At 41.2% G+C, this 422-nt stretch overlaps 1 pseudogene; it reads left to right on the forward strand.

The window, feature by feature from the left end:
• Positions 1-422, forward strand: part of LOC104986484 — a 14785-nt pseudogene that overhangs the window by 987 nt on the left and 13376 nt on the right.

The following is a 422-nucleotide window of genomic DNA, read 5'->3' on the forward strand; positions in this document are numbered from 1 at the left end:
CAAAATAGTGTTCTAAACTTCTTTTGAAGAACCTAATTAAATAACTGGTCCATTAAAAAAAAAAAAAAAAGACCATAAGTAACAAATGTTGGTGAGGATGTAGAAAGAAGGGAACTCTCAGGGAATTCCCTTGGTGGTCCAGTGGTTAGGGCTCCATGCTCTCAATGCCAACAGCCCAGTTTTTATCCCTGATCAGGGAACTAAGATCCTACAAGCCACACAGTGTGGCCAAAAAAAAAAAAATTAATTAAAAACAAGGGAATCCTCATACACTGTGAGTGGAAATGTAAATTGGTGCAGCCACTGAGGAAAACGGTGTGGAGGTGTCTTAAAACTCTAAAAATAGAACTGCCATCAGTTCAGTTCAGTCGCTCAGTTGTGTCCGACTCTTTGCAACCCCATGGACTGCAGCACGCCAGGCT

Source organism: Bison bison, unplaced genomic scaffold, assembly GCF_000754665.1.
Source record: "Bison bison bison isolate TAMUID 2011002044 unplaced genomic scaffold, Bison_UMD1.0 scf7180017864068, whole genome shotgun sequence".
Taxonomy (NCBI): domain Eukaryota; kingdom Metazoa; phylum Chordata; class Mammalia; order Artiodactyla; family Bovidae; genus Bison; species Bison bison.